Source organism: Vipera berus, assembly GCF_964194415.1.
Source record: "Vipera berus genome assembly, chromosome: 7".
Lineage (NCBI taxonomy): Eukaryota > Metazoa > Chordata > Lepidosauria > Squamata > Viperidae > Vipera > Vipera berus.
Genome location: NC_138209.1, coordinates 50,894,673 through 50,909,197, shown reverse-complemented (window position 1 = coordinate 50,909,197; position 14,525 = coordinate 50,894,673).

Genomic DNA, 14,525 nt, shown 5'->3' with positions numbered 1-14,525 from the left:
TCTCCCTAACAAAAACTTAGCAATTAAAGTCTTTGCTATGGAGAGGACAGACACATCAAAACCATCTGTACACTATTAAAACTTATCATTAACTGGGCAAAGAGTGAATCAGAGGGTAACAATTTTTGAAACAAGGTACCTCCAATGGTCTACATAATGTGTACAAAATTCAGGATCCATGACTTCTTGGGGAATGAAAATTGGGAAAGCTGTGGCTGCCTCAGGCTGCTGCTGTGGTCAGCTGCTACTTTGGACATGTTTCCCTACCACTCTCATAATCCCTTCCTCTGCCACCGATCAGCAAGGAATTGACTCATCATGTGACTCTAAAAGAAGCAACCAGTAGACTGGTCCTTCCCTAGCCCTCAGGAAGTCATGTGATCCACAAAGGAGCCATGGTGGCTTAGTAGTTAAAATGCTGGCTAATTCTGTCCACTGCCAGGAGTTCGAGTCTGACCAGCTTAAGGTTGACTCAGCCTTCCATCCTTCTGAGATTGGTAAAATGAGGACCCAGATTGTTGGGAAGAATATGCTACCTCTGTAAACTGCTTAGAGAGTGCTGTAAAGCACTATGAAGCAGTATATAAGTATAAGTGCTATTGCTATTTTTAAACTGACAGCTTCCTGCAACTCAATGGAGAAGCTGACAAGAATTTGTAAACTGCTTAGAGAGTGCTGTAAAGCACTATGAAGCAGTATATAAGTATAAGTGCTATTGCTATTTTTAAACTGACAGCTTCCTGCAACTCAATGGAGAAGCTGACAAAAATTCACATGGTAAAAAAATAATTAAATTGTCATCAGCATAATTATGCCATATGGAATGAAACAGGGAAATATGATAATCAAGAGATGACACCAAATATTATCAGAATGTGGTACGAGAAAGAGATATGAACAAACAAAGGATGAAAGACCTATGTCATGGTTCTGACAGAGATGAATAAAGCAGAACTCCAAGGCTTGCAAATTCCTCAAAGAACATGTTTATTAGTTATACAGTATTGGCACATCAAAAGTGAAACCAAGTCTGGAGACACACGTAACAATTCCCCACACAAAGTTAAAAAAATCCCATCCCTAAAATTATACAAGCAACTACATTCCCCAATACATCTTCTTGGGCTTTTTACGTAATGCCCAGCAGACCTTGGGGCAAAAGATTATTTTGACTAGCGTAGCACCTGGGCAACCCCCTTCCCTCCATTCTATGTGGCAATCGAAAATGAATAGGAAAAATGTCTGCAGCCATGCTCATTTGTCGAGTTGGCAGTCTTCCCCTCTCAGAAAGAGTCTCCTGTAGGAGAAACAAAAAGCAGATTAATTATTCCCTTGAGGCTTGTGAGGGTATTTATTGTAAAACTTTTTAATTAATTTATCTGCTTTCACATTAGTTTATTTCACCCATGTAGCTTCTGAAATGGGGTAGCCTTTTCACTGAATGAGGTACTGTAACAGCTAAAGTGAAAGCAGTACTAGAGTGGCAGCCCCCATGAACCTGAAAGCAACTCCAGAGCTTCTTGGGATTTGCAATTTCTACCAGCAATTCATCCCCTTTTTTGCCAAAATTGCCTTGCTACTGACCGAGCTGTTAAAAATGGGAAAGAATGGTGGGAAGCCGTGACCCTGCCATCTACTCCCATGGTCCATAGAATGCCAAACTGCTTTTGAGAATTTAAAAAGACTGTTTGCAGCTGAACTCATTCTCAAACATCCCAATCCTGAGAAACAATTTACCATTCAAGCCGACGCCAGTGATGTAGCTGTGGTGGCTGTTCTTTTGCAAAAGAATGACAGTGGAGATTTACAGCCCTGCACTTACACCTCCAAAAAGTTAACAGACACTGAACAAAGGTGGGCAGTTTGGGAGAAAGAGGCTTTCTCTGTGAGATGGGCTCTACTTACTTGGCGTCATTTTCTTGAAGGGAGCGACTTGCCTTTTGAAGCATGGACTGATCACAAAAATCTAGAGGCACTAAAAACCCCTCACAAATTATCCCCTAAGCAAGTCAGATGGGTGCAGTACTTTAACCGTTTCAACTTTATGTTAAAATACATCCCGGGAGGAACAAAATTCCTAGCAGATGCCCTATCCAGAGTTTCCCAATACAAAAACCATCGAGAAGAGATTGTGAACTCTGTTATTCCGCAATCAGAGTTGATTTTTCAGGTAAAAACATGGGTCCCATTGCAGGTGAAATTAACTGAACCTGAGAACCCAATTACTAAGAGACTAAAGGAGGAATTGAAAATCGATCCCTGGTTCTTAGCAAATAAAACCATACTGACTTGTCAGGACGGGTTAGCTTGGAAAGGTTTGAAACTGTATGTACCAGAGACTCTTAGAGTTCAGGCTCTCCAATGCAGCCATGATAGCAAACAAGCGGGTCACTTTGGCTATCTAAAAACTTTACATTTGATTCGGTGGCAGTTTTGGTGGCCAGGACTGAAGAAGGATATTGAAAATTATGTAAAAAGCTGTGCAACTTGTGCAACCATGAAAAAACATCCAGGGAAACCCCCTGGATTATTACAGTAAGTCACAGACCCTTCCCAGCTTTGGGAAGAGATAGCCATGGACTTTATTGTAGAATTACTGGAAAGTAGGGGAAATACGGTAATATGGATTGTAATAGACCTTTTTTCTAAAGAAGCTCATTTCATTGCCTGCACTGGTCTCACCTCCACAAAGAAGTTGGCAAGAATGTTTCTCAAGCATATCTACCAACTCCATGGAGCTCCGAAACAGATTATATCAGATAGGTGGGTGCAATTCACTGCCAGGTTTTGGAAAAACTTTCTGAAGCTTATCGGGTTCACAAAGGGACTGTCATCAACTTTTCATCCATCTACTAATGGAGCCTCTGAAAATGCTAATGCAATGGTGGAGCAATATACAGGTAGTCCCCAAGATATGAGCCTAATAGAGCCTGCCCATTAGACTTGTAATTGTCAAATGAATCAGACTCAATATTACAACATTTTAAAATCAAACTAATTAATTGAATCAAATGTGTCGTTAAATGAACAAAGATTTGATTTACTATTTCCTCCAATGGCTGCCTGAAATGAGAATCTTTTCTTGCCACTGCTGCAGGCTGTTTCCAGCTGCAAATCAGCTGTTTCTGGTTTCAATAACCACAGTACTTGTAAACTACCTCCCAAGCTTCTTCAGAGGGGGGGTGGAGTACTCTAGATTGCAGCTGCCACTAAACTCCAGAAGTTACAGAAATCTCCGATTGCTTTAAAACACACATGCACAAACACTTGCCAGCCATTAGCTTAAGCGTCTCCAGCCAGGCATGCACAGGGAGATGAGGTGGAATTTACAAAACTGTTGGCTTGCAACAGTAATTGAGATGGAATGGACGTTTAGGTCATCTAGTCTAACCCACTGCTATCACAAGAGAGTACAGTACTGCATTTCTGATAAATGCCTATTCAGACTCTTCTTAAAAGCCTCCAGTGAAAGAATGCCCACAACTTCTGGAGGCAATTTAAATTTAAAAAGTTTAAAACAACAACAACAAAACACTGCTCCTTCTCAGGACAAGCCTCTCCAGCCAAAATCCAAAATGGGATGTGTGGGAGAATTTCCTTACAGTAAGTGTTAGCAGAATCTCTGGTGCGTCTATGCTATGGAAAGTAGCAGCAGCAGCCACATGCTATAAGATTCAGGCAAATGCTAACAATCAATCTTGTAAAATACTGTACTAACAAAACAATAAAAAGCAGAGCAATTCCCAGAGTAATTACAAACAATGTAGTACAGTACTATAGAGTAACAAAAAATATTTTAAAATACTTACAGAAGTAATTCTAGCTTTCTTTAAGCCCAGTCCTCAAGCCTAGCAAGCAGCAAATCTTCCACACACAGCTCCAGGAAAACAAAAACAAATGGTCCTGCCGGCTGCAAAAATCTTGATTGGCCATGTGACCAGGCACAACCCCCCCCCCACTTCCGGCTTCTTGTACGCCCAAAGAGGCCCAGGCAAGTCACAGAATTAAAATGGCCACTGCAGCAGCTGAGACTGAATCCAAGTGGCTACAGAGGCCTGTTTTTTATCACAATTTTGAATTTTTAGTGTAAGTACCTGTTATGTATTGGGCTCACTTGTAATACCACGTGGTTAGCTGGAGCAGCTAACGGCTCTCCAGCAACCCAGACTCCAGGTCTCCAGTGCTGCTATTGGCTGCCCCTAGGCAGTAATGGTTGCTTTAAACCTATTGGCTGCCACCTAGGGGCTATGCTATAAATTGCTGCTAGTTGCAGCCCAATTCTCAGTTCAGATTCTGCAAGCAATAAACCATGAACTTTGCTGAACTCACTTGCCTTGTCTTCTTTCCTGCGCGAAGAACCCGCTACATAACACTGGCGATGAAGGTGGGATCCTGTTTCCCAAAAAGAGCTGAAGTCCACTAGGGGAGAGGCAGCACACGCCTGGAGGGAAAAGGCATTTTCGCCCCCCCCTATGATCAGCTAGCAAGTCATGCTAGCAACCACGTGCTCAGTGGACTCATTCCCTGGGCCTTGGGAGGCAGGATCGAAAACTGCAGGAACCAGCCAAAGACAGAAAGCCGAAGGTTGGAAGACTTCACGAATTCAACATCAAGCACCCAGAGGGATGGCCTGCCTACTTGTCCCAGGTAGAAAACTACCTCCGGGCAAACCAAATCGCAGAAGATGGGCTGAAGGCCACCATGCTGCTCTGCGTGTACGGCCCAGCCACCTTCGACCTGGCCGAAAACCTCTTCACTCCGACTCCGCTAGAGTCGATTTCCTACACGGACCTAAAGAAGAAGCTGGCTGAACATTTCCAGCCAAAGATGTCAGATATTGCCTGGCGCTTCACATTTGAGCAGCAAGTGCAGCAACCCGGCGAAACAGCCTCAGAATTCATTGCGGCCTTGAGGCAGGCCACACGCCTCTGTAAATTCTTAAAACTTGAAGAGAGACTGCGAGACCGGCTCGTCTGCAGCCTGAGGAACCGAATGCTCCAACAGAGACTTTTTGCCAGACCGAACTTAACATTCTCAGAAGCTCAAAATGAAGTTATGGCAGATGAAGCCACCAGGGGTGCAGTCGAAACGGTCCAGTCCGCCAAGACAACGAAACACGAAGAAATAGTCCACCATGAGGACGCCAAACACTTAGAGGAATCTTTGGAGGAAGAAGATCCTGAAGTCAACAAGCTTCACAAGCAAACCAACGCGCAGCAACACAGCAGCAAACAGCAAGAGAACACTTACAAGGCAGTTTTCTTACCTAGATGTAAAGGGTGCGGCAACCATTTTCACGCCGATTGCAGATTCCAGTCAGCCACGTGCGGCAAAACAGGCCACACTGCAGCAGTTTGCAGGGCTTGCCAGAGGGACTGGCCGCCCAAACACCAGTCGGAAGATCTGACCAGGAGAGGTACCGGGACCCAGGGTCCATTCAGTATGGGGCTTTGTAGAAGCCGTAGAAGTGTATGCCACACAGGGGCCCGACACCCCCTCAAACCTAAAATCAAACTGCAAGTAGAGCTACAAGGAGTCCCTTGTAAAATGGAGTTGGACTCTGGCTCTGCTATCTCCATTATTTCCCAGGACGCCTTCAATTTCGTGTGCAGGTGCAGTAACAAATGGGCCAAGCTGAGGCCCTCAGACATAATTTTAACTGACTTTCAAAATGCTCAAGTTAAAGTTAAGGGAGAAGCCACCTTGGCTGTAAAATTTAAGGGGTTTTATGGGCACCTGGATGTCATAGTAGTAGGGAGGCAGAGAACAAGTCTCATTGGACTCGATTGGTTTGATGCCTTAGGTATTCAGATTACTGGTATCAACCGGACGCAAGCTGCAAACCTTTCGTCAGTTTGCGAGGACTTTGCAGATGTTTTTGATTCAGCCCTAGGAACATACACAGGCCCTCCTATCTCATTCAAGCTAGACCCAGTGTAGTTCCCATTAGGGTTAAGCCACGAAGGGTTCCTTTTGCCCTCAAGCATAAAATTGACTCAGAAATAGACAAGCTTGTAGAACAGGACATTTTACAACCAGTTGACGGTGGGGAGTGGGAAACTCCTATAGTCACCCCACTGAAGGCCAACGGGGAAATTAGGATTTGTACAGACTATAAATGTACAATCAATAATTTAAGCAACACGCTTACCCTGTCCCAGTGGTCAACCACATTTTAGCTTCCTTGCAAGGGGGTACTATTTTCGCTAAATTAGATTTAGCACAGGCCTATCAGCAATTGCTGGTTGATAAGGCCACAGCTGTGGCTCAGACGATGGTGACTCATAGGGGGGCTTTCAAAGTAAAGCTTTTACAATTTGGAGTCAGCATTGCCCCAGGCATTTTCCAGGGGATCATGGAACGCACACTTAAAGCCATTCAGGGCATCTGCCCTTATTTTGATGATGTTCTTATTGCTGGGGAATCTACAGAAGTGTTAGCCAGCAGGCTCAGGGCTGTCTTACAGAGGCTTCGCAAAGCAGGCCTCAAGTTAAAAAAGAGCAAATGTAGTATTGGGGTCCCTTCAACAGAATTTCTGGGATTTCGAATTGACGCTAACAGTATTCACCCTGCTGAATCCAAAGTGAAGGCCATTAAAATGGCTGCTAGTCCTAAAACCAAAGGAGAGCTACAAGCATTCTTGGGCCTCCTCAATTTCTACCATGCCTTTCTGCCTAACAAGGCTGCATTGGCAGAGCCTCTTCACATGCTCTTAGATAAGAAAGCTCCAGGGAAATGGACCGGCATTCATGAAAAAAGCTTCCAGGATTTAAAGGCACTCTTGTCAGATAAATCCACTGTAACTCATTTTAGAGAGTCTAAACCAGTCTGTTTAGCATGTGATGCATCTCCTTATGGGGTGGGGGCAGTTTTGAGTCATTTAGAAAAGAATGGAACACAGGTCTCTATAGCATTTTATTCGAGTACACTGTCCTCTGCTGAACGTAACTACGCTCAAATTGACAAAGAGGCCCTAGCCATTGTTGCTGGAATAAAAAAAATCCATGACTATTTATATGGCAGGGACTTCACGGTCTTTACTGACCACAAACCTCTGTTGGGATTCTGTCCATACAGGACCTGCCTGAATTTCCCCTCCATGCTGGGGACATTGCTGCAGAAACAGGTACAGATAGAACACTTAGTAGAGTGCTTTCATGGCTACACATAGGGTAGTTGGATAAAAGCCCAGGTTCTGAGTTTCAGGATTACTTTGTCAGAAGGCATGAGCTATCAGCCCACAAGGGGTGCATATTATAGGGAAACAGAGTCATAATTCCCTCTTCCCTGAGAGACAGGATTTTACAGTCATTACATGAAGGCCATCCAGACATAGTCAGAATGAAAGCTTTAGCAAGAAGTTACCTTTGGTGGCCTGGCCTTGACAAGGACATTGAAGCACAAGTCCATGGTTGTTATACATGCCAGCAATCTAGGCCTGAGATGGGAGGAGACACACACTCCCTGGTCTAGAATTCACATAGACTACGCTAGGCCCTTTCAGGGACAGCTCTTCCTCATAGTGGTGGACAGCCACTCCAAATGGCTGGAAGTAATTCCAGTAGCTAACATGACTACTGCTAGGACCATCCAGGTGCTGAGAAAACTCTTTGCCACACATGGGTTGTCAGATGTCTTAGTTTCAGACAATGGGGCCCAATTCACTGCTGCTGAATTTCAGGCCTTTCTCAGGGCAAATCTTATCAGACATGCAATGTCTGCCCCTTTTCACCCGTCCACTAATGGTCAAGCTGAATGTATGGTGAGGACAACAAAGGAATTACTCAAGCGCATTGTAACAGGTGACTGGCAACACATATTGGCAGATTTTCTACTCTGCCAGCATTCTACGCCCTGCACTGCTACAGGCAAAAGTCCTGCAGAACTGCGTTGGGGGAAGCGACTGATCACTAAACTGGACAGGTTGCATCCATATAGAGTGGCAGCAGAAGCCTCTTGACCTAAACCCCCTAGGGGGCTGCAAATGGGCGATTGGCTATGGGCCAGAAACTATGGACATGGGAATCTGTGGGTTCCTGGTAAAATTACCAAATCATCTGGGCCCCTGTCTTACGAAGTGGGGCTGGAGGGAGGGCGAGTTGTCAGATGCCACATTGATCAACTCAGAAAACGGTTTCTAGAATGGCCACTAAGCGAGGACTGCATCATAAGTCCCTCCCAAGGTCCCCAAACTTGCAGTCAAGCCAACCCATACATGGACTCTCAAGAGTCTTCCTTCATAACCGATGAGGAACTGGGCATAGAAGAGGGGAGTCCAGAAATGCAACATGGATCCCCTGAAGGAGCAAGCCAACCAGACTTCAACAGCCGCTGTGCCTACTCTGCTGATCAGTCTGACTCTGGGGTGGGCCAACCTGGAGAGGCCAGCCAGAGAGCATCTAATTCCTTTGACTCAGGTGCATCAAGGGACAATGGTCTACCTGGCCTGCTGGGTTAGCTGGTAGACCACAAAGTGACTGGAACTCCGAGGCATTCCACAAGGGCATGCAAGCCTCCTTCTTATCTTGCTGATTACGTTGTAAAATAAAGCACTATAATGTTGTATGTACTGTAACTTGTCACTGTATTGAAAAAACTGGAGCTATGATGTTAACTGACTAGTGTACTGTCAATGAAAGCTTATTCATTCAGATGCTATAATGTTAACCCTTGTAACTTGTATTGTTTTTTACTTAAGGTTGCTATGATGTTTAGTCTTGTTAATTGTATTAAGGCCAACTATTGCTATGATGTTTTCTGATCTAAGAGGGGAGGGGTGTTATGTATTGGGCTCACTTGTAATACCACGTGGTTAGCTGGAGCAGCTAATGGCTCTCCAGCAACCCAGACTCCAGGTCTCCAGTGCTGCTATTGGCTGTCCCTAGGTGGCAATGGTTGCTTTAAACCTATTGGCAGCTGCCTAGGGGCTAGGCTATAAATTGCTGCCAGTTGCAGCCCAATTCTCAGTTCAGATTCTGCAAACAATAAACCATGAGCTTTGCTGAACTCACTTGACTTGTCTTCTTTCCTGCGTGAAAAACCCACTACATAACAGTATCCTTTCTGAATAACCTTATTTTTGTGAAATATTACTAAATAAATGTTCATATCTGGGAGATTACCTGTATTAGGTACTATGTAGATTACCAACAGATCACATGGGCTGACCTCCTCCCCTTCGCTGAGGTGGCTTACAATAACACAGTCCATAGCAGCATTGGACTCACTCCTTTTAAAATAGCTACTGGGAGAGAATTGATTCCCATGCCTGAGCTCCCTCAGGATTCTTCTGTTTCTCAAACTATAGATCAGTGGGTAACTTCCTGGAAAACTGTGTGGGATAATGCAAAAGCAGCTTTGGAAATAGCTTCAAAAAGTTACAAAGAACACACAGACAAGAGGAGGGCACCCTAGAGACCATTTCATGTGGTGGTGGTGGGGAAAGGTTTAAAGGTAAAGGTAAAGGTTCCCCCGCACAATCATGCTAGTCGTTTCCGACTCTAGGGGCCGGTGCTCATCTCCGTATCAAAGCCGAAGAGCCAGCGCTTGTCCGAGGACATCTCCGTGGTCATGTGGCCGGCATGACTAGACGCCAAAGGCGCACGGAACGCTGTTACCTTCCCACCGTAGTGGTCCCTATTTTTCTACTTGCATTTTTACGTGCTTTCGAACTGCTAGGTGGGCAGAAGCTGGGACGAGTAACAGGCGCTCACTCTGTTACGCGGCACTCGGGATTCGACCCACCAAACTGCCGACCTTCTGATCGACAAGCTCAGCGTCCCAACCCACTGAGCCACCGCGTCCCTTTTTGGGGAAAGGTTTACCTCTCTACAAAATATCTAAGACTCAAATTGCCTAGTAAAAAATTGGGACCTAAATTCCTTGGACCTTTCCCCATTATGTGGATTATAAATCCAGTGACTGTGGAGTTAAAGCTTCCTTCCCTTAGGGAAAATTCACCCTGTGTTCCACTGCAGCCTACTGAAGTCATACAGGAAATCCACATTGAAACCTCCTCCCAAGCAAGCACCTGATCCTCTTGTGAAGGGAGAGACTCATTATGAAATAAAACGAATCCTTGACTCTAGGTTGTATGAGGGAAGGTTGCAATATCTAGTGCAACGGAAAGGTTACCCACTATCAGAGGCCACCTGGGTGGAAAGTACTGATGTAAAAGCTGATAGATTAATATGTAAATTTTATGATAAGCATCCAAATAAGCCTAAGAGTTGATTTCTGACTCTAAATCTTTTCTTCAACAGGACTTCTCTCTTTTTTAGGGGAGTCGGCTGTCAGATCTTCAAGCACTCTGAATACAGTCAGGATACTTCATTTTTCGACTGCCACAGCAACGGGAGACTGCATTCTTATAGTTTAGTCAAAACAATAACTTTCTTGTGGGAGCCAAGGTCAAGCAGCTAAAGTGTTTGGTGGGCTGGAGCTATCGTTAGGAAGCCCGCTAAAGGTGTTAATTGGGGATTGTGATTTATGATGCATCAATGGGTGGGGAGTTCAACTTTCACTTTGTAACCTTTTGGGGGTGGTGGTTAACTTTCAGTCTTGGTTTCACCTTTGTTCGTGCTGATATTATGTAGCCATTATATGTGTTCTTTGAGGAAAGCAATTACCTCAGAGTTCTTATTTCTTTTGGTCTCATTTATCGGAACCATGATGTTTCCTTAAAGTCAGTAGGTTTGGTGAAAAATATACATTTTTGCCATTCTTTTGATGAAAGAGAGAAGGCCAAACACAGCTTTCCAAGAAAAGTATTTTTATAGAGAAGTACATAAGAGGAGCCATCTTCCTAGCCTTGAATACCTGAGTTCTCCTTTTCTTGCTCATCTAAGTTAACAAATGCAAAACAGCAAAAGTGGTCCTTGAGAAAGTCAAGCTCTGAGCTGTTTAAAGCTTGAAGTTCAATACCACCACCTGCATATTGTGTAGGAAACCTATATTGGAATTATAAAAAAACTTCAATGTCTGCCAAAGAGAAATTTATTTCTTTTTATGTATGTCATGTATAATATTGTGAGAGAACAGTGTCCAGAAAATGGCCAGCACCTATGCTGTTGTCCTGTCTAAGATATCTTAAAGCCATGACAATGTTAGCTATAAAAGCTGTGCTGACAGAGAACTAGGTGTGGTTGTGGTGGATGCAAATAAAGCAGCTAGAAAGAGATAATTTTCCATAGTAATACTTATAAGAAATAGAACTAGTAGGATTCATAAGGCAGTAGGAGTGGCAGTGGGGAAAAGTTGAATAGTGGTGAGCAATGAGTAATAACATGTGAAGAGTTTTGTTGGCTCTCTTGTGTCTTGAGCCCACTGAATTGGGTAATTCATAGGTAAAAGAAACTATGACAAAAGTACTTGGCAATAGTGTGACATCCAATCTAGGGTGGCAACTGCACAAGGAGTTCATTAAATATTTCATGAAAACAAACTCCAATTGCAAAGGGAATGGAGCTTGGTCCTCACAGAGCTCACACTTTACAGCAGGGGTGTCAAACTCAATTTCATTGAGGGCCACATCAGCATTATGGTTGCCCTCAGGGGGCCGGGTGGGCGTGGCCAGGTGGGTGTGGCCGGGTGGGCATGGCCAGCTCAATGCTGCTCACTCAGCGCAGCTTACTCAAAATGAAAGAAAGTTGGCAGCAGTGCCCCTGAGGGGCAGGCAGGGTGGCAAAAACAGTTTTTAGCGCTCAGCTCTACTATACCAGCAAATCAAGCAATCACACCAGGGTTACCCTTGTAGGTAGGTGCACTTGAAGCAGGCAGAGTGCCACTCAACCTGGTTCCCAGAGGGCCAACTTCCCCCTTCGGCCTCGAGGCCCCTGAAAAAGCCTAGTGGGGTGGGGCCGGATATTAGCTCATTGCAGGCACCTTGATGAGCATTGCATAGCCGTAAGATAGGTAGTCCTCGTTTAGCAACAGTACAGTTACAACAGTGGTGACAAAGTAACTTTGCAGCCAATCCTTGCATTTAGAACTTTTTCAGGTTTGTGTGGAAAATGGCAGCTGAAGTAAGATCCTAAGTCAGTTGCAGTTTCACTGAGTGACTGCATTGCTTAACAACCGAGTGGATGGTTCCAATTGTGGTCGGTAAATGAGAACTACCTGTATTTCTATGTCCTTTTTGGTGGGGTAGAGGGCTTCAAATTCAGGAAACCTTCCTAAAAAAGGATCAGAGACTTACTTTCCCCAGGCTAGGAGTGCCCCTGAAGTACACACACTTGAACAGCAATTCAACACATAATCTCACTTCTGTACCCATGCCAGCTTTTCAGCAGGGGATCCCACTTCAGTTTCCATTTTACAGCTTTACCCTGTGCAGCAGAAACTCAGCAACTGCAAAATTACCCATAACACAGCCTGGAATTAAAGGATTCTGCCCTCGGTAGTGATAGGTAGGCAGTTGAAGCAATCAGTGAAGGTCTTCCATAATTTTATGTTATACCGCTGTTTACCACAAATCTTGAGTGGGGCTTCTAGTTCCAACAAAATGGGCTGGCTCAGGAAGATCTCTCGTAACTTCAGGCATATGCCCAGAATCTCATTTTCTGTGAGCTGAACATTCTTGCCTGGATGTGATCCTTGCACTTCAAGCACCCGGCACAGGAGCCCATGCGTGAAAGAAGCCCGGCAGAGGAGCTGGAGCGGTTCCACTGCTGGGGGCGCGTCTCGGCCGGGCCTTGCAGGATCCGGGCTGGGCACCTCTGCTCACCCTCAGCAGCGCCCAGCAAAGTAGCTCGCAGGCGAAACAAGCCCGGCAGAGGAGCCAGAGCAGCTCCGCTGCTGGGGGCACGTCTTGAATGGGCCTTGCAGGATCCGGGCCGGGCGCCTCTGCTCGTCCTCAGCAGCGCCCGGCAAAGTAGCTCGCACGTGAAACAAGCCCAGCAGAGGAGCCCGTGTGTGAAAGAAGCCCGGCAGAGGAGCTGGAGTGGCTCCGCTGCTGGGGGCGCGTTTCGGCTGGGCCTTGCAGGATCCGGGCCGGGCGCCTCTGCTCGCCCTTAGCAGCACCCGGCAAAGTAGCTTGCATGCAAAACAAGCCCGGCAGAGGAGCCCGTGTGTGAAAGAAGCCCAGCAGAGGAGCTGGAGCGGCTCCGCTGCTTGGGGGCGTGTCTCGGCCGGGGCCTTCCAGGATCCAGGCCGGGCACCTCTGCTCGCTGCTCCGGCTCCTCTGCCGGGCTTGTTTCGCATGTGAGCTATTTTGCCGGGAGCTGCTGAGGGCGAGCAGAGGTGCCCGGCCCAGATCCTGCAAGGCCCGGCCGAGATGCGCCCCCAGCAGTGGAGCCGCTCCGGCTCCTCTGCCAGGCTTCTTTCACACACAGGATCCTCTGCTGGGCTTGTTTCTCGTGCGAGCTACTTTGCTTGGTGCTGCTGGGATCCGGGTTGGGCGCCTCTGCTCACTCTCAGCAGTGCCCGGCAAAGGAGCCCGTGTGTGAAAGAAGCCCGGCAGAAGAACCGGAGCGGCTCTGCTGCTGGGGGTGCATCTCAGCCGGGCCTTGCAGGATCCGGGTCGGGCGCCTCTGCTCGCTCTCAGCAGCGCCCGGCAAAGGAGCCCGTGTGTGAAAGAAGCCCGGCAGAGGAGCCATCTGTGGCTCTTTCTCTGGCTACCTCAAGTCTGCCTTCCTGCCTGGGTATCTCTCCCCCTCACCGGCTGGGTGTTGCTCGTCCTCCCCCCCCCCCGGCGTCCCACCTCACTCCCTCCTACCTCCTACCTCCTCCTCCTCCACTTTTTTTTGGAGCCGCAGGAGACTAATGAGATGCAAATGGTGCTGGGTTCCACCAGCCCACGTGCACTTGCCTCCTACTGAGCAAGTGCTCAGCCGGGCCGGCACCAAGGTGGTGGGGGCCGGACCTTTGTAATTTCTGGGAGAGTTGTGCGGGCCAGATTCAATCATGTGGCAGGCCATTTGTGGCCCATGGGCCTTGTGTTTGACATGTCTGCTTTACAGGAAATAGCCAACATCTGGCTGCAGAAATCAGACCTCTTGCAGAGCCTACACCAATCGGACACGGAAAAGGCAGAAGAGATATATTCTCCTTATGCTTGCAGTTAAACCAAAGAAAATGATAGTCCAGCCAGAAAAGGGGCTAGACTCAGATATCACTACAGAAATATTAAAGGAACAGTGAGACAAAAAGTTTCAATTAAAGAGGAAGAAGAGCAGCTCTGGAGGGTGCCAGAGAGGAAAGAGAGGCTGGAATGGAAAAAGAGTGAAAGAGAGGCAAGAAGAAAACAGTTTAAGGGATTGATAGACGCACTTAAAGGTGTCCAATTACCAGAAGGCACACAGAGAGGGGAGGTGGCCCCAAAGACATAAAAATCCCTAAATTGTCAGAGACATGGAAGCCTATTTTATCATGTTTGAAAGAATTGCTGCCACTTGTAAATGTCATGAGAGTGGGTGGTTAGCCAGAATAACTCCATGTTTAATGTGAAAGGCTTTGAGACTTTTAGTAATCTAGCAAAAGAGATAAGGGATTACTCTATGTTAAAAAAATATTCCTAAACGGGTATG